Source organism: Salvia miltiorrhiza, chromosome 6, assembly GCF_028751815.1.
Source record: "Salvia miltiorrhiza cultivar Shanhuang (shh) chromosome 6, IMPLAD_Smil_shh, whole genome shotgun sequence".
NCBI lineage: Eukaryota > Viridiplantae > Streptophyta > Magnoliopsida > Lamiales > Lamiaceae > Salvia > Salvia miltiorrhiza.
The window spans coordinates 36958973-36980222 of NC_080392.1; the positions used below are offsets into that span (position 1 = coordinate 36958973).

The window sequence follows — 21250 nt, forward strand, 5'->3', positions numbered from 1 at the left end:
AAGAATTTTAGGTGGCTTTCGTGGATGGATAGGTTACAAAAGAGGGATGTGGGATCGGAGTGTATATCATTTCTCCAGGATCAGAGGTATACCAATTCGCTATTAAATTCACCTGTAAGATATCCAACAATGAAGCCGAGTATGGGGCCGTGGTCACAGCAGCGCATATTTTGTCAGAGCTGCGGGCGGAATGTGTCATCATCAGAACTGACTCACAATTGGTGGCTCAACAACTCTCGGGAGGATATCACATTAAAGAGGATCGGATGCGGGCATATCACAGCAAAATTGTTGAATTAAAGAAAAAATTTGTGGAGTTCAGAATAGAACAGATCTCTCGACAGGAGAACATTCGGGCAGACTTATTGGCCCGGGTTGCTAGTGCAGTGGAGCAAACGTGGAATGATGAGATCACGCTGCTCTGCGACACCAGAGAAATGGGGACTTTCCAGGTTTTTGTGGTGGAAATCCGGGACGATTGGCGGGCTCCAATTATACACTTTCTCATAACAGGGGAACGACTGAGCAGAGAGTCCAATCAGAGGGCTCGATATGAGAATTACTGCTTGATGAATGATCAACTCTACAAGCGTTCCTTCACCCATCCCTTACTGAAATGTTTATCTCCTGAGGAGGCTAACTTTGCTCTGACATAAATTCATGCAGGTTGCTGTGGTGGGCCCACGAAATTCAGAGATCTTATTTGAAAAACCATCCGGGCAGGGTTCTATTGGCCAACCATCACTAATGACACCAGAGAATTCGTTCGCAAATGCGAGGCTTGTCAGAGGCATGCTGGCAGGATTAATATTACAGGGGAGACTATGGGAGTAATGTATGCTGCTTGCCCATTTGACAAATGGGTCATAGACATCGTCGGGAAATTGCCTACGGCACCAGAGGGTAAATGCTTTCTCATTGTGGCAGTGGATTACTTCTCCAAATGGGTAGAAGCCGAGGCCGTGTCAAACATTGACGAGGGAACTGTAGAGCGGTTCATTTGGCGAAACATATGTTGCCGGTATGGAGTCCCTAGAATCATTGTATCGGACAATGGAACCCAATTCACAGGGCAGAGGATCGCCGATTTTTGTGATCACATGGATATAACGCAACTCTTCGTTTCCGTAGCCCATCCTCAAGCAAATAGGCAGGTGGAGTTGGCAAATAGAACAATTTGTGAAAGGATCAAAAAGCGGCTAAATCAGAGCAGAGGGAAGTGGGTCGAGGAGCTAGACACCGTACTTTGGGCCTATCGCACCAGCCCAAAAACAGCAACCGGGGAGGCACCATTCACTCTGGTGTATGGATCTAACGCGGTGATACCAGTGGAGGCCAGACTAGAGTCGTACCGGATAACAACATATAACACAGAGCAAAATTCAGAACTCCGCAGAGTAGAGCTAGACCTAGTGGAAGCGCAGAGAGATGAAGCCCAGGTCAGAGCAGCGAAATACAAGAGCATTATCAAGGCCGGATATGACAAAAGGGTCAGAGCGCGAAAGCTGTCCAAGGGCGACCTAGTTCTCAAGAGGGCCGACGCTCTAAAACCAGTGGGCAAGTTCGAGCCCAATTGGGATGTTCCTTTCATCGTCACAGAGGTTTTGGGTGGCGGAGCATGTGTATTGTCGGATCCAGACGGCAGAGCTCTCCCAAGACCGTGGAATATCAACACCTTGAAAAAGTTCTATGTGTAATTTTGTTAAACGAAATACCAAATTGTAGACCGGATACTCTTTTTCCCCACAGAGGTTTTAACGAGGTTTGGGGCCATGTTATCAATAAAATTGGATGCGTGGTTTTAGGAATTCCGCGGTATTGTCTCGTTCATTTTAATTATCTCATTTTACGTTGCATATTTTACTGAACATGTTCATGCAGAGCATTGCACATGTCACCAGAGGGGGGAGTAGGGTATATACCCATAATTCATAATTTCAATCCAAATTGTTGCTTAGCAAGTCAAGGGGAAGACAAACATCTAAGATCAACATCCATGAAAAGAGAAAAGCAGAGGGTTCATTTTAACCGTAAGCTATGAAAGTTAGGCGGGTCCCTCTGACCGTCTATGCTCCGTGCAGGGTGTTATCTTAATCGTAAGCCGCAAAAGTTGGATGCATCCCCCGGATCATCCATGCTCCGCGCAGAGTGTTCTCTTAACCGTAAGCCACGAAAGTTAGGCGGGTCCCTCTGACCGTCTATGCTCCGTGCAGAGTGTTATCTTAATCATAAGCCGCGAAAGTTGGATGCATCCCCCGGATCATCCATGCTCCGCGCAGAGTGTTCTCTTAATCGTAAGCCGCGAAAGTTGGATGTATCCCCCGGATCATCCATGCTCCGCGCAGAGTGTTCTCTTAATCGTAAGCCGGGAAAGTTGGATGCATCCCCCGGATCATCCATGCTCCGCGCAGAGTGTTCTCTTAATCGTAACTCGCGAAAGTTAGCTGGGTCCCTATGACCAGCTATGCTCCGCGCAGAGTATTCCAGCCAGCACAAGGGAAGAGCCAGAGAAATGCATATGAGGGAAGAGCCAGAGAAATGCATATGAGGGAAGAGTCAGAGAAATGCATACGAGAGAAGAGTCAGAGAAATGCATACGAGGGAAGAGTCAGAGAAATGCATACGAGGAAAGTGTCAGATAAATGCATATGAGAAAATAGTCAGAGGAGCGCATACGAAGGGAGAGTCAGAGCAACAAAAGGGAAAAGTCAAAGTAAAGCATGTTAAAAAGAAACCAGAGCCACGAGGATCAGAGAAATCACTCATACCTCAACAACACAAACAAATAGAAGCTGATCAGAGAAATTGCAACAATATCAACAACACATTCAGAGGAAAGCTGATCAGAGGAATCACAAACACTTTAACAAGAAATTAAAACCCTATTTTCTATAGAGGAAATAACAGCTACACCTCGGAGTGCCAAAATACAACTCACATCAATTCAAATGCAAGACAACAACAACAGGATAATACGAAGCAAAAATAAATGCAGAGTCAGATCAAAAACATGACAAGGAAAACATAAAACAACACAGCAAGAATCAAAATAGTACACCAGAATTCCAGAGGAGCAAAAGCGAACTCACACCATTTTAGAGTGAAGAAGAAATTACAATTGGAGTTCATCATTAGTTCAAAAAGATAAAGCCTTGCATCACAGCGAAATAAAAAAAAAAGGTATCATTCAAATGTAGCAGAATATTTACAATTGAGATATACAAATTCCGGGAAGAAGGAGAGGATAATAACAACAATCAGGAGGAAGGAGCAGCAGCAGAGGAGTTCGGGTCAGTAGCTTCAGCGGCAGCATTAGAGGCTTCGGCAGAGGGGACCCCTTCTTCAAGCACTTTCAACGTATCAGAGTCATCCACCTCACGCAGTCGCTGTTCCACGTCCAACAGCTTCAAGACCTCTTTGGTATACTCGTTTTCATTTCGGTACAAGGCAAAGAGCTGGTCCACAGCTTCAGAGGTGGAGACGGAAGCATCAAAGGTGGGAGGCAAATGGGGGTCCATGCTGAATTGATCAAACCCCCGGGAGCCAACGTTAGCCCAGCCCCTCAACTGTCCTACAAACAGTTTCAGGGCCTCACAGAAAGGGGCTTGATACTTGGGAGCAGCCTGCACAGGATCAGGGCAAACCCCAAAGGTAAATAGGGGAAAGACCTTCTCCAGAACCGGATACCACCACAGGGGATTCTCCGGGAAGTCAGCAGTTATGCCCAGCAGCGTGTTGAGGTCCTCATCTTTGATATTGTCCATCAGGGCCTCCAGATCCAGAGCAGAGGCCTGCTCCTCTGACGCCCCCAACACTTCTGCCGTCTTCATTGCCGTCTCTTTGATGACATGGGCAAAAAGCTGGGAGAACCCCTCCAGATACTCTGGTGTCCTCTGGAACGCCGTCAGGGTATCCTCCAGCATCATGTCTAGAAATTGCTGGCCCCGAGGGGAGATGAAGAACTCCAGTCGCTGGTCCCGGGCACCCAGCACATAGCCACACTTCAGAGCGCCTTCACAGGCCACATTCCAGCGGTGCTTGGCCTCTTTATATTCTAATCGGTATCAGGCCCGGAAGCTCTCCAAGTTCTCATACCCCTCCTTTTTGGTCCTCTCCAGCTCTGAGGCCAGGGAGGCCTTCTCCACGTCCAGTTGCTCAACCTTGGCCCGCAGCGCGGCCATGTCCGTATCAGCCTGGCTGAAGCGCTCCACCAGGACCGTGACCTCCTTGTCACGCTTCGCCTGCACCTCCTTCTCCTTTTTCAAATCTTTCTCCAGTGTATCGTAGTCATCGATACACTGGATTGCCTCACCTATGTGGGACTCCAACTGCAGGGAATCAAAGGGAAAGTGTCAGAACAGAGAAACTAAAAAGTGACCACAAAACATCACCAAGGTAAGGGTAAATGCAGGGTACCTGAGTCCACAATTGGCCGATGCTGCTGGCCAACTTTGCCCTCTTCATTTTGGAAGCTGCCTCCCAATCCTTAGGATGGATCTGGGTAAGCAGTTTTCGTACAAAGTCTCGTCCCTTCATGGACGAGACGGGCTTGGAAGTGAAGGCCTCCGATGCCTCTGCAGTAAGGGCCAGAAGATTGCCCCCTTCGGCATCCGCGAAAGTGGTCTTCGCTTCATCTGCCGGCTCTTCTTCCATCACCAGCGCGCTCCCTTTTTGTAGGGCTTCTCTCCTCATCTTCTCCCCGAGAGACATCAAGGTACCCTTCTTCTTCTTTCTTGTATATGTAGGGGTATGGATGTCCTGAGTCTTCTCCAGTGCGGGAGCATCCTCAGAGATATCTACCACGGGGATATTACCCCCATAAACGGCAGTAAGAGCAGACACCCCCTCTGCCCTGTGAGAACTGCCACCAGAGCCGTCGGCTCTCTACTGATCCGGGCTGAACATCTCCAGGATATCCATGGACTTGCCCTTGCCCGAAGGAAAGCTCCGTGTGGGGGTGGTCACCCCTGCGACATTGGATACCGTCCGAGAGGTGTCCATTTCAGAGCCAGCGGGCTGCGCTGACGTATCTGCCCTGGAGCTGGCGTCTCCAGAGCCTCTGCCGCTGGAACCTTAAGTCCCAGAGCCGCATCCCCCGGGACCAGAGGGACGGTCGGCAGGAAGAATCGATCGACATTTTTGTCTCCATGACATGCCTGCAGACAAACAACGCTACATCATCAGAATCAGAGTAGTGCCAATACATATATTTATTAACACGTGACATTACCTATAGTTGTGTGTGGATATAGAGGGAATAAATCATTGGCTGCTAGAGCCGAGTTGCTCTCGGTGAGCTGTTTGCAGGGGAAGGGCTTTTCTTTATTAAGGGCGTTAAGTTTGGCTATCACCCCCAGATCAAAATCGCTGGGGGTTCCTTGGGAAGCGGGCTTATGTTTGGTACGGATATCATGCCATTTTAGCTCTTGGGCACCGTACTAGCGTCAAGTACCAGTGGCGGTTACCACATAGCTGTAATAGGGCAGGAAGCCCTTATCATAGGAGTTCAGGGAGCTGAGGAAAGTGGTGGGGTACGTTTTGCGGGCGGCAAAGCTATATAGGGGTCCACCCTGTAATCTCAGGGATTGGGTCTGGAGGAATAGCTTTTTGGTGTCTTCGACACCGTGAGATCTACATAAAATGTGGAAACAAAATAATCTCCGAAGGGCGGAGGGGGCTACTTGATAGAAGGGAATCTGGAAATAATTACAAACTTCTACTAAGAGTGGAGGAGGGCGAAGTCTCAATCCGGCGTCAATCTGGGCCTGCCATATAGCCGCGGTGTTCATTTGCATTATACGGAATGGCTCTAAAGATTTGGTCTGTGGTTTGAACCTCAGGCCAGCAGGGTTTCTACACATTTCGGCCATCTTATTCGTGTCCACGACATCTAGCCTGGATGGGGGAATGGGCTTGGGCATTTTAGGAGGAGGTGGGGGAGATTCAGGGGAGGCCGGAGGGTCTTGAGGATTCTGGGGATCGGAAGAAGAGGGTGGAAAGGCCAGAGGGTTTTGAGGATTTGGGGGAGTGGGAGAAGAAGGAGGAAAAGCCGAAGGAGAGGGGGTAGGAGAAGGGAAAAAAAACAGGGCGGTTAGCGGATGAAGAAGCCATGGATGATTACAGCCTAGGGTTTACAAGCTCTGAACAAGAGCACCAACAGACTCAACACAACCAACCCACGCCGAACACAAGTACCAGGGAGAGGGGATGCAGGATTTACCTAAGTCTGCGGTGGAAACTGAAGAAGATAAATCGCAAAGTATACGCCGGAATCGGGAAAGGAAGGCCGCCGGAAACAATATGAGTAGTTGAAGCGTACGAAGCAAGAACGAAGAAAATGAAAAGTGAAAATTAAGTTTGAATCCACTAAAGTTTAACCTACGCAGGCAACAACAAAGTAGCGGGATGAATGACACGTGGCATTGAGGGGAGGATCGACGGTTGTGGATTTCTACGAAAAAATGAAAAGACGGAAGGGCTAAAAAGGAAGCCTCGGGATGCGAAAAAGTACGCTGCAAAAGGGCGGGCATTTAATGCAGGTGACGTAAGCAATACGAGCGAACACTCTGACTAGTTACTTCGTTTCAAAGCAACTAGCCAGACTAAAGGGGTAGTAGCTGATGAGGAGTAATATATGCATAGCAGAGGAATGAACTTGGACAGAGGAATCAGTCGGGTCAGAGGAGTCATTCGGGCCAGAGGATGGGCTCGGACAGAGGAGTTACTCGAATCAGAGGAATCGCTGAGGTCAGAGGAATGCTCTACTCACAAGATAGTCAACGGTAGAAATGACCACTTTACCCGGGAAGCGCCAGAGCAGAGGAGTCATCTGTTCGCAGAGGAACCCAAGACTTCCCGATACACACGTTTCTGGGCAGAGAAATGAGCAAAGGCAGGCGAAATTACCACAGTACCCCTAACCACACGGGGAACATGACTTCAAGGCTGAAATTCCTATTTTGCCCCTCAAATGTATTCTATAAATACCCATGCACTCGTATCATGTATTTTCACGTGCTTTCTCTCAATACAACAGCAAATTCCTTTTTCTCAGCAATTCAACTCTACTCTCTCGGTTTTCACGTTCAACACTAGGTAAAACTCACAACCCGATTATGATTCCCCGCGTAAAAACATCGTCCACTCAATCACGATTCACCACATTCTATCTTGTATACAAAAGTATAGTCGTAGTCTTTGCCCAAAAATGTATCTTATATATATATATATATATATATATATATATATATATATATATATATATGGTTCAATTCTATTGAGAAAGCCCCTTAGTGTTAGAATTAAGAACAAATCAGATCCATCCAATAAAGAGTATTTGACGGACAAGATCCATTCATCAAATTAATTTATTAATTCATTTACTATGACATAAATTACCTTTTAAAACCGAAGAGGTCAAATTCGCCAAACTTTTTTCAGCTATAATCTCCAACATAATCAAATCCCGACAATTTCTCACCTTTCATTGAAATGGCGTATTTGCTTTTCAGATATTTTTAGCCTTCGATTGTAGTCTTTTATGATCAATATCGTTTGGGCAATTTTATGTTATTATGCTTCTATAGGTATGCAATTTTTATTTGATTCTTGATTCAATTTGTTTGTCCAACATTCGTTATTTTTTGGTGTATTAAAGTTTTTTCTGGAATTTTTTCTAATTTTCTTTTTAGGTTTTTCATAGAATTAAATGCACTCTAATTGAGGCACTAAATTTTAGTATCGAATGATAGCAAAAATTCGATTAAACCAATTTATCAAACAAAAAAAGTATGATAGCTCTGGCACCCTTGGTTAGCTCTGGCGGCACTGTTCAACTCTGGCAACGTTGGTCAGCTCTGGCGATGCTGGTCGGCTCTGGCGACCTGGTCAGCTCTGGCATCCTTGGTCAGGTCTGCCGACACTGGTCAGCTCTGATGGGCTTGGTCAGCTCTGGCGACTCTGGCGGCCCCTGGTCAGCTCTGGTTATAGTCAGCTCTGGGAATTGTGAGCTCTGACTACTCTGGACTCTGCTCAGCTCTGCTATGCACTCTGCTCTTCTCTGCGACTCTGGCGATGATTGCCAGCTCTGACATCTTGAGCTCTGCCGAGTGAATGACAGCTCTGGCTACATTGTTAGCTCTGTCCGCTTGCGAGCAATTTCCAGCTCTGGCAGCTTGAGCTCTGGCGAGTGATGGTCAGCCGCGGCTCACTCTACAATCTGCCCATTTTCCTACATTTTAAACTCTTTTGCAAAAAAAAAAGTGAAACATTCTTCATTAAATTCACCACATCAATCACTAAGAGTTCAAATTATCAACTACTAATCCCTCAAATTATGAACAATTAGGGATAAATCATTCGGTAAACTTTGTGATACAATTCAATAAAAATTAGATAACGTTCATTATATAATTCAAATGATCGTATTAAAAAATATAACGAACAAAGGAAATTGTTCGTTACTTTGTGATACACGTTCAATAAAAATCGAAGTTTGTATTGTCAAAACCCAAACTTTGTACCATCTAAGAAATAATTTAACAAAAATCTTAAAAGTATATAACTAGAATCCATATGTGACAAATTAGTTCTTTGGGATAAATATACAACTAACAAAATTAGTGAGCATGTTCATATATATTATTGCACATGTTCATCAATATTATAAAAATTTAATTGAATGAAATATGTTATAATCATATTTCTTCAATCAAAACAGAATTAGATATATTACTACTGCTAAAACCAATATCGATTAATGGGTTGAGCATTAAACTCCATTGCATAAAAAAAGTATTTTAATGGTTACTGTTGAATGGGATTGTTAGGTCCTGAGGGTCTCGAATAGGTGTATGGGGGGGAGGGAATACACCTATGGGCTATTTTTAATCAAACCTCAATCAGAGGGATCTCAGTCAGAGATCAAAGCGAAACTTTGCATTCAAACACAGACGCCTGTTTTAATATAAATCAATTTTGACCAAACAGGGTTGACGACTGATACTGAAAACTCTTCAGTAAAGAGTTATCAGTTAAGTTGCTGGAACTTAACCGATGCAAGTAAGGGCTTCAGTCGTGTTTGCTAAAACATAGGTGATATCACTCTTCCTGACTATCAGATGATAGATCAGTCAGACCGCTATCACACAAAGCGGAAATTAAACTTAGTTTCGCAATAGCCTTGGTGGAGCAAGTTGTTGGTTATTAGGTTGCTCTTTGCCGTTTATCAGTATTCAGTTTATCAATGGAAATAGCACAAGTAATAATATAAAAACTGAAAACTGTAAACAACACAGAGACTTTTACGTGGTTCGAAAAAACCCTTTCCTACATCCACGGTTGGTTGATCAGACCAACAATCCACTCCGCAAGTGCTTAACGGGTGCACTGCAAACTGAACCGTGTGCTTGCCTGGTGCACACAACCGTAAACTGAAGAAAACCCTTCTTCAGTACCCACGCTTCACTCACGTAGGATTTCCCTGCTCAGCACAACCCGTGCCAAGACTTCTCACTCAGAGTTCAGAGTACCTTCCTGAACTCCGAACCACTCAAACACTCTTATGGAGGGGAGGTTTGAACGAGTGCTAACTATACTTACAAAGAACAAGTTCTTTGAAGCAAGTTTGACCTTTGGCTTCTGGGTAAACAGATATATGCCTAGGGTCTAAGAGAATGTATGTAATCAGCAGTGACTGATTTTGGCTTTGGAATTCTCTTCTTCGATTCAAGCTTTGGGGAGGTTTAGCTTTAGGCTGAGTAGCAATTTTGGCAGAGCTTCAGCTTATGTCGTTGAATCGGTGAAGGTTGAAGTGATCCTCGAGCGCTATTTGTAGGAGAACTCTCGAATAGATCCGTTGGCGTAGATCGTCCTCAAGATTTCTTCCGTTGGAGAGCAATTCGAATTTGGGCTGAGGGCTTCAATCTTCGAGGTTCCTTGTCTGGGTGGAAACGGCTCTCTTTGATGGATATGAGATGTGACGTCTCTGAAAAGTAACCACCAGATAGGAATGACCTCTGCAGAGATAAAGATATCCTGAGATCTCTGCATTTAATGCGGCAGTACTTGTGAGTACGTGGCTTCCTCTGAACGTTGGAAGATCAGTCCTAGGAGGAATGTTCAACTGATACTTGACTTTAGTATTAGTCCATTTGCGCGCATTAAGTAATCAGTCTTCAACTGATTCTTCAACTGATACTTCAGTTGGTATCTGCAGTCTTCAGTCCTTCGTTCTTCAGTCTTCAGTCTTCAGTCTTTGGCACCGCAATCTAAACTAGAAACGAACTCTAACACTTGAGTTCAAAACAATTCTAGTCTATTACAGTTAAGTCCTATGAATTTTGGTATCATCAAAACAAGGGTTAGGATATTCCACAAGGTTCCCAACAAGGATTTATAATGAACATATTGATGTGATGTAGTTTAATGAACTTTTAATTCTTTGAAAATGATGTATAAAAAAAATGTAAGTAGCAGGATTCCTCCTCAAGAATGTAAATCTGACATCGTACAAATATTGACTTAATATAAATGATCGGAATACAATACCCAAAATAAAAAGATTCAGCATCCGTAAATTTAGGAGACATGCGTTACAACAAGTATAGAAAGACACTAATAGCCTTCGTAGATAACATCAAGTATAATGATGGAATCATTCATGTTCGTCCGATGTAGTAGATCCAAGGGATGCCACTTGTTCTCACTTCCCAAAATATTTAGGCTTCTCAATAGAACTTTTCCCTATAAAGTAACGACTATGCTTTTGTATACATTTTTGTATACAAGATAGAATTATTTCAAGAAAGGATTTTTTTTTAGTTTACTGTCACCTGCTGTTTGAGTGTTTGGGGCGGTGGTGGTTGGGTTTTCACAAAGAGAGGCCAGGGCGCGGCGGACCTGCAGCTGTCGTCGGCCACGAACGGAGGCAGAGCAGAGTAGAGCAGAGCAAAGCAGAGTAGAGTGACTCAACTAGAAACACCTCTAGATTGACTTGCAATAGAACAAGGACATCCTAGCAGTGGTAAGTTAACCCAATGTCGTCTCTCAAGGAAGATCTTTAAGGGCTCTAATTATGTCACGAGAAAACAGTAAAGAAAGCAGTAAAGGTTGTCGTTTTAAAGCAGTAAAATTAAACTAAGACTTGTAAAGTAAACTTAACTTAAAACTTAAACTTAGAATTAACTAGGTGAGAAAGAACAAAAGCAAGAACGTAAGCAATAAGAAACTATTAAAACCTAGGCAAGAACTTAAACGAACTTAAAGTAAAGCACTAAGAACTTAAACATAAACGCTAAGCAACTAAGAATTTAAAGACTTGTAAATTAAAAGCTCCTAATCTAATTGACATAAACTAAATTGCATAATCTATATATATATATAAAAGCTGAGCCTTAGCCTGCATGAATTTTGGCGGGAAAATGATCCACTTCTTTAACCAATGTATTTTTGTTTGTGAACAAATCTGCTATGTAATTGTGAAAATGATCCACTTCTTTAACCAATGTGTTTCTGTTTGTGAACAAATACTTTGGCTCCAAGGAATTCCCACAAATCAAGGGATGTTTTGGCTCCAAGAAATGATCGAATATAAATATCAGTTCAGCCTCACAAATTCTCAATCATTCGGTCATTCCCATAAATCAGGGGAGAGAAGAGAAGATAAGAGGGAGTAAGATGTTAGTGGTTATGGCCGATCAGTTCGACGGCGACGGTAGTAGATCGGAATTATGAAGAAGTGAAGAGAAATAAACAATGAAAAAAAAGCTACTGTAAAGAGATTATGGCTGGACGGAGCTGCCGGGCGCCGCCTGCGCCACGGCAGCCGGCAATGAGAGTGCAAAGTGGCAGCGGCGGCAGGAGTGGTTGTTGCCCGTTCTGATAAGAGAGTGAGGGAGATGGATGGAAGGCGGCCAGATCTGAAGAATAAAGGTAGACGGTGAGGAAGGGTGGACTCCGGCGAGGTGACGAGAGAGAGATGGGCAGAGAGGGATAGATGTGCGCCACGGAGGCCGGAGAGGAGAGAGCAAAGTGGCGGCGGCGGCAGAGGTGGCTATTGCCCGTTCTGATAAGGGAGCGAGGGAGATGGATGGAAGGCGGCGCTGGATCTAGAGAACAAAGGCAGACGGCGAGGAAGGGTGGATTCCGGTGAGGTGACGAGAGAGAGATGGTCAGAGAGGGAGAGAGGTCGGGGACAGAGAGAGAGGCGCCGATTCCAGCAACGGCGCCGGCGCGACGCGGCGCAAGAGGAGCCGAGAGGGTGAGAGGGAGGTATTAATGGAGAAAAGGAGACAGAGAGAATGAAGACATTGAAAAGATGTAGAGAGAAGATGAAGGGAGAGGAATAGAAGCGGCGCTGCTTTAGTTTACAATTAGAATTAGGGTTGTTTAAATTGTACTCCATTTTGCCTTTCAGAAATCTGCAAGCAAAAAAAAAGAAGTAAAGTTGTACTGCATTTTTGGAGATATAATAATTTGTTTTCAAAACTCAAAAGAAAGGCATCTCTGTGTGCACCAAAATTCAAAACCGCGTAGTTTCTTATCATTATTAAATAAATAATTATAATACAACGTGTCGTTTTCACCAAAATCACAAGATAAAGGGATCTTGATATTGCACAGTAGAGGGAAAACAATTTAACAATAAATCTCTAACGATAAAGGTTAACAATATTTTATATGATTAAACAATAATTGTGAGAATGTATACTTCCCTCACAATTATTTTATCTGAAATGAATAATATAAACGAGAGTATTTTAATAATTGTGAGGGAAGTATACTATCTTTTTAATATCAATAATTGCGAATATAAAATGAATATTTTACATGATTAATTAATAATGTGAATAAATTTGTGTGGTTCATGTATTATATGATTAATTAATAATTATTGTTTAGGTGCTAATTTTGTTTTTTGGGGAGGGGGTACTTATTTTATTTAAGGGTTAATTGCCCCTAAATACATCACATTTCCTTGAATTCTACAATTGCACATCACCTTTAAAATCCGCTTCTAAATACACCACCTTTCCTTAAATTCTATAATTGCACATCGCCTTTAAATCCGCCACAAAATACATCACCTTTATATTTTTTCTGTTTTTGCACATGACTAAAAAATCCTCAAGAAATAAATTAAAGTGTTAATTTATAAATTTAAATATCTTTTTAGCAGCGGAAATATAATAAAATAAAATTCTTTATTTATTTTTATAAATAATTTTATTTTATTATATTTCCGCTGCTAAAAAGATATTTAAATTTATATTTAACACTTTAATTAGTGATAACACTCATGTTTCCATGGTTTTTAATGTTCATATGATGATAATTTTATAGGAAATTGAGTGTTGGATGATTGTTTTGTGCTTAAATTGCTTTATCTTGTGAAACATGATTCTTACTCGAACTTTGAAGGAATTTTCAGGTTTATTTAGTTCGAATTTGGCAAATTGTTCTGAAATAGAAGTTGTAGATCGTCTCGATACGAGTTCGTGAGCGCAAACGGGTCATAAATCGGAGTTTGGACGAGAAAGTTATGGCCAAAACAAAAATATCGCGCGCAGCAGTTAAAACTCGGCGGTCAACGACTTTGACCGCCGAAAATGGGCATTTTGAAGAAGAAATTCGGCGACCTAAACGGCGACCGCCGAGTTGGTCGCTGAAATCTCTCTTTCTGTTTTGCACTGCGAGTGTTAAATTCAGCGGGCGCCGAATTTGGTCATTTTTCAGCACAAAAACGGCGGTCAACTCGGCGACCGCCGAGTTTGACCGCCGAATTGGGCGGTTTTGCGAGATTTTCTGATTTTTAGAGTTCTTCTGGGTTCCAAACACTGTTTTTTACCCTGACACTATAAATAGATCTTATTTAGACCTATCTAGAGTTCCCAGACTTTATTTTTCAGTTCCCAACTTTATTTTCTCAGTTTCATAGCTTTAGATAATTATTGCTTTCCAGTTTTTACAGCTTGGATTGGATTTCCACAAGATTGAAGATTCAAGTCGCTACAATTGTTTTATTCAGAGTTTTATTTAATTCAGTTCTTTCAATTGCGTTCTCATTAATTATGTTTTTGCTTTCTTTTATTATGTTTGGCTAGTTCTTTTATCTGAACCTAGGGTTTGTACATAATTAGTTAAATATGTGTACTTGATTTATTGATATCAATTTGTCCTACAACTTGTGATTCGTGATTCCTGGTGCTTAATTTTTTGTGAATTATTTGGCCAATAATTTACATGTCTAGTTGTTCAGTTTGAGTCTTGAATGCAATAATTGTTCAGCCGATTCAGGAATGCATGTTATAGAAGTAGCCTTGACACTTGAATGGGATAGGTGAAACTATAGGGAGCTATTCTTTGTGTACGCTTGAGAGTTTATTTATTCCTTGGAGTCTTGAATGTGAAGGGGGTAAATTAATCTACTTTCATAGGTGTTCGTTAGAGAAGCTTGTGAATAGTTCTGTGATCTCGCATCAGGGTTGGATTAAATTGGTAATTGAATCAATAGATTAAATGCATGTAATTAATTAGTAAAAGTACATCCCTAGGGTCAGAGTCTTTTAATATTTGATTTATTTATCATTGTTTTTCTGCTGTTTAGATTTTTTTTATTAAGTTTAGTATTTGATTCACCGTCTTATTTGCTTTGCCTGTCTACTGTGAGTGTCTGTTTAGGGAATAGCTAAAGTAATTTTGGTTTTACAGTCTCTGTGGATACGATATTCGATTGCTTATTATTTGCTACAATTGCCTGTGTTAGTTGCAGTTTTTGTTGCTAAGAAATTAGTGATCAATTAGATTAGGGTGTTACTACTTTAAATGACGTGGCTTCCAGATTGGCAAAACTGTGTCGTTTTGAATGTTATGATCGTATGTGTTACCATTTTATTAACGTGGACAATAATTGCATGTTCCCACACTAAGTATACTATGTATGCTTATCCCATATTTAATATTTCAGGTAAATGACATTGGAGGCGCGTGTAGAGTCGAATGGGCGCGTCGAACCTTTTTTAAAATTTTAAAAAAAAAATATTTCTTTCAAACTCATTATATTATTCATGTGGTACTTTTGATTATTGTAACTCTAAATTCCAAATTATATCGAATTCGTGTGAAATTTATTAAAATAAAAGTTTCATTTAATTTTCTTAATGTCATGACTTGTTTATTTTTTTAATTCAAGTTCTTTCAAAAAATTTATTAGAGAATTTATTTCTTTACGAAAATACTTATATATATATATATATATATATATATATATGATTTTAAACTTTATAAAGAATTTTATTTTATTATATTTCCGCTGCTAAAAAGATATTTAAATTTATAAATTAACACTTTAATTTATTTCTTGAGGATTTTTTAGTCATGTGCAAAAACAGAAAAAATATAAAGGTGATGTATTTTGGGGCGGATTTAAAAGTGATGTGCAATTGTAGAATTCAAGGAAAAGTGGTGTATTTAGGGGCGGATTTTAAAGGTGATGTGCAATTATAGAATTCAAGGAAAGATGGTGTATTTAGGGGCAATTAACCCTTTATTTAATTTTATTTTCGTTGTCATTAAAATCGCAGCATTAAGTGTAATAGTTGATACATATTTGTATGCTAATTTAGACCATTAATTTTAATTATAATGCATATTTAAAAAATAATAACTAGACATGGCTTCATCTTAATATATATTCTTTATGTATATATACTTTCAATATTTGAAAACTGTTGCATATAAACTTTAATATAATATTTATAAATAAATCTTTGTCGATGTCAACCACAATGATGAATTAAAACATATATATAACTTATTTAATTAAATTGAGGATTATTGGTAATCACTTGATGTATCAATATCAACATAATAATTGACTTTTTTGAAACACAATAAATAAAAAATGTAAAATAGATAATAAATCATAATTCAAATTTTAAATTTACTTTTTAGATGTAAAATATAAAAATATTATTGGCTGGGCCAAATTTGTATTTTCTGTTCTGACCCATATTTAGTTATATGATTAAATTGTTACTATATTTATTTATACATTTAAATCAGTTATAATATTGTTATATTTAAAACATTATTGTAATGTTACTAATTATTAATTTACAAAACTTAGTATGTTAGGAATTTACATGCTTTTTGAAATAAGACACTTATTAGATAACAACTTCTTTTTTGGATCATAGATTGCAGACTTAGTTTTATATAAATTGTATATTTGATGATCATGATCGTTATATATAAGATATAAAATAATTAATATAGAGTTTTGGTTATATTAAAACATAAATTTAAACTCTTCAATGATGTCATGATTTGTTTTTTGAAACCTGGGAATTATTAATTGTCACGACCGGACTTAATTAAGGATAATTAAGCCAGGAAATCGTAACTAAGGACACAATTATTAATGGCGGTAGAAAGGGAGTGAACAAAATAATAGAGGATCGAACTAAACTAATTGTTGAAGAAGGGAAAAATCATAATATAACTGATGTTTAGTCACAAAGACTCAAACATACTTGTAAGTTCAGATGAATCCGACTTAACTAAAAGGACATAAAACCTAAGAGTATGCAGCAGAATAACATAATCTGATTACATGTATGAAGACATGTATCCAAGAGTTCATTCATTTAACTTATGACAAAAGCTCCGCTCTTCACTTCATCTTCATCAGCCACGGCTCAACCTACACATTTAGAAATATATGCAGGGCTGAGTACGAGAGTACTCAGTGGGCACGTATGCCTAAATATACACATCATTGCGTAAAAACTATAAATTGTCATGCCATCATAAACAGTACAACAAGGGAGTTTTAGCTAAAAGGCCCAAGCTTACTAAATTCATTTGTGATTCTTAAGGTTCGTCTGCAGACTAAGTTCTCTTGTAATCTATCATATCTGAAACTTTGTGCCGGAGAGGTGGCCACCTCTCACGGTCACTTGACCGGCCAACCCGCTAGATGACTCACGATCACTGGTGTACACTAGCCCTGGCAGGATAGCTATCAACTGCTCAAGACCCGAATTCGATTACATAACTGGCAAAGCCACATCAGATAGATATCATACTGAAATTGAAACATTTTATGGCAAGACCATACTTGAAATAACTTCAATTCAAAGATTTTGTCATGAAATAACTTGTTCAACTGTAATATGAAACTCATTTGATATATATGAAAGTAATGCCCACCTGATAGTGAAGCTTTGCTACAGTTCAGTAACTCATTGACTAGCTCTTACTCTTGCGCTTAACCTTGAATGCGAGAACATAAGGTCAAGCCTTAGCTCGATGAAAATTCTCAAATAAATGAGAATGCGTAAAATAAATATGCATGGCTCATATTCCTTTAATTATTAATGCAAATATTGGGTCAAAGCTCGTCTTATGAGATCGGATTGTTAATCTTAATTAATCCACTCATCTTAGGGTATACTAACCCGCTTACTAGTTAATAACCTCATTCTGAATTAATCTATAATTATAATTAGCTAAATTCAATTAATAGATTAATCTAGACTAGTCTTTATCGGGCTAAATAGTAATAGGCAATTCAATTATTAATGGGAGCAATATTAGGCAGCCCAATTAATAAGAACTCTGGGTTGGTAAATTATTAAATCAAACAATTCATTCCAATTCAAAAGTTCAGCCTCCTAAATAAGAATGAGGGCCCAGACATAAAATCAGCTTATGTGAGATAAATAATCTCAACCCATATAAAAAGAGGCCCAAGTAAAGGCCCAAATCTCCTTCCCTTTTCCCTCGAACACGGCTGAAACATCGGCCTATCGATTTCTCTCTCTCTCAAATCTCAAACGTGTTTTTCAGAATTCAAGACCGAGAGTCCAACTTTCAAAATTTCGCCGCCGCGTCTGCTGCTTTTGCAAATCTGGCAAGGTCGCCGCACAATCGGTCGGCGCGACCCTGTCTGCTTCTCTCTTACGCCTTCACCTCTCGAGTGAATCCCTCAGAAATCACACCAACAAGAGCCCTAATTTCTCCCATCATAAATCGCCGCCGCCGTTGAAGAACTGGGATCCGGCGAACGTCGGCTGGCTCTCCGTCAACCATCTTCTCTGCCTTTCTATGTCTATCCTCTCAATTACATATGCTCGAGGAGAAAGGGCGAGCCCTAATTTCTCCTCCACCAGAAATCGTCACCGCCGCCGTCACTGAGAGACCAGCGAGCGGGGCCGCTGCTGCCGCCGTTGCTAGATATTCGGCGTATCGGAGCAGTCACTCATAGCCTCCATCGACCCGTGTTGCTTTTCAACACCATCTCTGTTCTCTGCCCAAACCTCTCAAGGTTCGACCCCCAACTCTCATATTTCTCTCGCGGAAATCCGCTCATGAAACGGGGTGTCCGCCCCTTTCTCGCTGTTTCAGGGCTATCGGAGGAAGGCTCCTCCACCTTGACGAACAGGGCAGCCTGCCTCCGCCTGATCTCGCTTACCTCATAGACAAAGGTTCGGCCCTAACTCTTAGTATATAATCGTGAAGAAGCAAGCTATGATTTCTAGTTCGGTGCGAAAGTAAATCTCTTGGAAACTAGTATTCTATGAATCTCATAAATGCTATTGCAGTATTGGGTGTTTGTGTTCAAGAGTCAATCTGCTAAACTGAACTTAAGGCACTTGTCTCACATAAAAAAATTCTAGTGTCATGCCATTCACTTCATGCTTTACTCTAAATATTTAAATCTGAAGATATGCTTATTGGTGTGAATCATGTAGCATGAAGAGTAACTGAGATAGTATATACCTTGACGAACAGGGCAGCCTGCCTCCGCCTGATCTCGCTTACCTCATAGACAAAGGTTCGGCCCTAACTCTTAGTATATAATCGTGAAGAAGCAAGCTATGATTTCTAGTTCGGTGCGAAAGTAAATCTCTTGGAAACTAGTATTCTATGAATCTCATAAATGCTATTGCAGTATTGGGTGTTTGTGTTCAAGAGTCAATCTGCTAAACTGAACTTAAGGCACTTGTCTCACATAAAAAAATTCTAGTGTCATGCCATTCACTTCATGCTTTACTCTAAATATTTAAATCTGAAGATATGCTTATTGGTGTGAATCATGTAGCATGAAGAGTAACTGAGATAGTATATACCTTGACGAACAGGGCAGCCTGCCTCCGCCTGATCTCGCTTACCTCATAGACAAAGGTTCGGCCCTAACTCTTAGTATATAATCGTGAAGAAGCAAGCTATGATTTCTAGTTCGGTGCGAAAGTAAATCTCTTGGAAACTAGTATTCTATGAATCTCATAAATGCTATTGCAGTATTGGGTGTTTGTGTTCAAGAGTCAATCTGCTAAACTGAACTTAAGGCACTTGTCTCACATAAAAAAATTCTAGTGTCATGCCATTCACTTCATGCTTTACTCTAAATATTTAAATCTGAAGATATGCTTATTGGTGTGAATCATGTAGCATGAAGAGTAACTGAGATAGTATATACCTTGACGAACAGGGCAGCCTGCCTCCGCCTGATCTCGCTTACCTCATAGACAAAGGTTCGGCCCTAACTCTTAGTATATAATCGTGAAGAAGCAAGCTATGATTTCTAGTTCGGTGCGAAAGTAAATCTCTTGGAAACTAGTATTCTATGAATCTCATAAATGCTATTGCAGTATTGGGTGTTTGTGTTCAAGAGTCAATCTGCTAAACTGAACTTAAGGCACTTGTCTCACATAAAAAAATTCTAGTGTCATGCCATTCACTTCATGCTTTACTCTAAATATTTAAATCTGAAGATATGCTTATTGGTGTGAATCATGTAGCATGAAGAGTAACTGAGATAGTATATACCTTGACGAACAGGGCAGCCTGCCTCCGCCTGATCTCGCTTACCTCATAGACAAAGGTTCGGCCCTAACTCTTAGTATATAATCGTGAAGAAGCAAGCTATGATTTCTAGTTCGGTGCGAAAGTAAATCTCTTGGAAACTAGTATTCTATGAATCTCATAAATGCTATTGCAGTATTGGGTGTTTGTGTTCAAGAGTCAATCTGCTAAACTTTACTTAAGGCACTTGTCTCACATAAAAAAATTCTAGTGTCATGCCATTCACTTCATGCTTTACTCTAAATATTTAAATCTGAAGATATGCTTATTGGTGTGAATCATGTAGCATGAAGAGTAACTGAGATAGTATATACCTTGCATGAGTTTGTGTTGGTGGCTGCTGTTATTGATGTGTAGGAGGTAAACTATCCGAAACTTGGCAGCTGGAAAATCGGTTCACTCCCTTGATTGCTGGTGAACAAAGACTGAATAAGGGAGTTTGTTGGATGGCTGACTTATTGAAGGAGAGAGTTAGCTAAATGGGAGTATCTACTCTTCTATGACATGCTTAAAAGATGGGCAGCAGGTGTAGGGTGGTTGACTGAGGAGATGGCTGTCATAGGGTGGCTGATTGACACCCTAAGCGTGCCTTGGCATGTTTTAAGGGATGGGGGAGTGGCTTGGTGCAGATGGAGGTGAAGGCTGCTGTTGCAGCTATTCTGCACACATGGCACACATTTCTTTTTCTTTCTTTTCCTCTCTTTTGTTAGCAGGTAGTGAGTAGGAAATTGGAAGTGAGTGATGATTGTATTAGCTATGTAGTAGGAGTAAAAGTTGTATTGTAACTAGGAACAAATCCTTATGTCCTGTATTTTTCTTTGTGCATCTGTAATATTAACTCCGAGTTTTGATATCATCGTGTATCTCTAAATCCAATTCGAGTTATGCTAATATCGCGTGTTTGTAGTCGAATACTAGTTACTCTAATAAATCTCGTATTTCGATATCTAATTTCTTGCCTGCTAATTCTAGATCAAATCCGTAGATTCAATTCGCTTCACATGTCGTCTAATATCTAAATTAAATCCGTAGATTTAATTAGATTAACAAGTCGGAATAAATCCACGACTCAAGTAACAATAATAGATAGAAACAATATTCTATAGCATATAAAATAATAATAGATAGAAACAATATTCTATAGCATATAAAATTAATAACCTGACTTTGCTAAGTCAGTTATCATTCTGGAAAATAAATCAACGTGGAAGTATCTAATATCTAATTCAGAATCTCAGCTGTTAAATAAATCAACGTGGAAATATCTAATATCTAATTCAGAATCTCAGCTGGATTAACATTACTGGAGGATGCAATAATTAAATATCTGGATTTTGGTGAATGGAGAGATAAGGTGGTTCTTGGAGTGGATGGGGAAACT

At 40.4% G+C, this 21250-nt stretch overlaps 1 long non-coding RNA gene across 6 annotated transcripts; it reads left to right on the plus strand.

The window, feature by feature from the left end:
* Positions 1 to 17753: 17753 nt before the first annotated feature.
* LOC130989366 (uncharacterized) lies at positions 17754 to 20766 on the plus strand. 6 transcript variants are annotated; one of them, XR_009090592.1, is made up of 3 exons: positions 17754 to 18328; positions 18409 to 19888; positions 20156 to 20765. It is a non-coding gene; the product is annotated as an uncharacterized LOC130989366 (long non-coding RNA). The 6 variants fall into 6 exon arrangements; XR_009090594.1 differs by having other exon boundaries at positions 20230 to 20765; XR_009090589.1 differs by having other exon boundaries at positions 17755 to 18328; positions 20227 to 20764.
* Positions 20767 to 21250: the final 484 nt, after the last annotated feature.